The sequence below is a fragment of the Enoplosus armatus genome, chromosome 23 (assembly GCF_043641665.1).
Source record: "Enoplosus armatus isolate fEnoArm2 chromosome 23, fEnoArm2.hap1, whole genome shotgun sequence".
Classification (NCBI taxonomy): Eukaryota; Metazoa; Chordata; class Actinopteri; order Centrarchiformes; family Enoplosidae; genus Enoplosus; species Enoplosus armatus.
The window spans coordinates 502,501-503,206 of NC_092202.1; the positions used below are offsets into that span (position 1 = coordinate 502,501).

Consider the following 706-nt stretch of genomic DNA (forward strand, 5'->3'; position numbering starts at 1 on the left):
AATAATCTGAACATAAAGGCCCACGAACAGGCAGAGTCTAATATTCACCACTTTCAGTGATATATGTGTGTTGATTCTTATATGGTGTTCATACAAGGAGCGGCTGTTGCACAACATTAAACTGTCAATAAAAAGAGGACGCTTAACTTCACCTCCACTATTAGATTTACACTCCGACACCAACATAACACCTATGTATGAATGTCGTGGGAATATTTTCCCACTACAATGAATATAAATACAAAGCAGTTCTTCTCTCTGTATTTCCAGCAATGAAGTTGCAGCTGTCAGCAATCACACATATTTTTGTTTTGGGCCTTTTGAGTTTCATGAGACAGTCGATGGTGAAGAGACAGACAGGAAACAACCTTTGTAACGTTATGCGGCCTCCAGGACCCTCCATCACACGTATTCTACAGGATATCTGTTTTCTGCACACTGTATACATCAGAGTTGGTGGTAAATGACTAAAGAGCTGCCGAGATAAGACGGCCGCTGACCGGCTGCTGGGTCCTCGCATCAATGTCCAAACTAAATCTATTGAATTGATAACATATTTGAAATGTGTGTACTTTCTGTAACAAATACCAAGCTCGTGAAGATCCACATCCGTTTTCTCCTTCCCATAATGCACTGCTGTTTTCCTGCGATGATCCGGGGACGAGGACAAACAGGATCGTGTGTTTGAGGGTCAGCTGAACAAATC

General features: G+C 41.9%; 1 protein-coding gene across 1 annotated transcript in view; it reads left to right on the forward strand.

The window, feature by feature from the left end:
* Positions 1–151, forward strand: part of camta2 (calmodulin binding transcription activator 2) — a 26,856-nt gene extending 26,705 nt beyond the window's left edge. The window contains exon 26 of the mRNA XM_070929415.1: positions 1–151. This exon is cut by the window's left edge and continues 514 nt beyond it. The gene's annotated coding sequence lies outside the window, so the exon portion shown is untranslated.
* Positions 152–706: the final 555 nt, after the last annotated feature.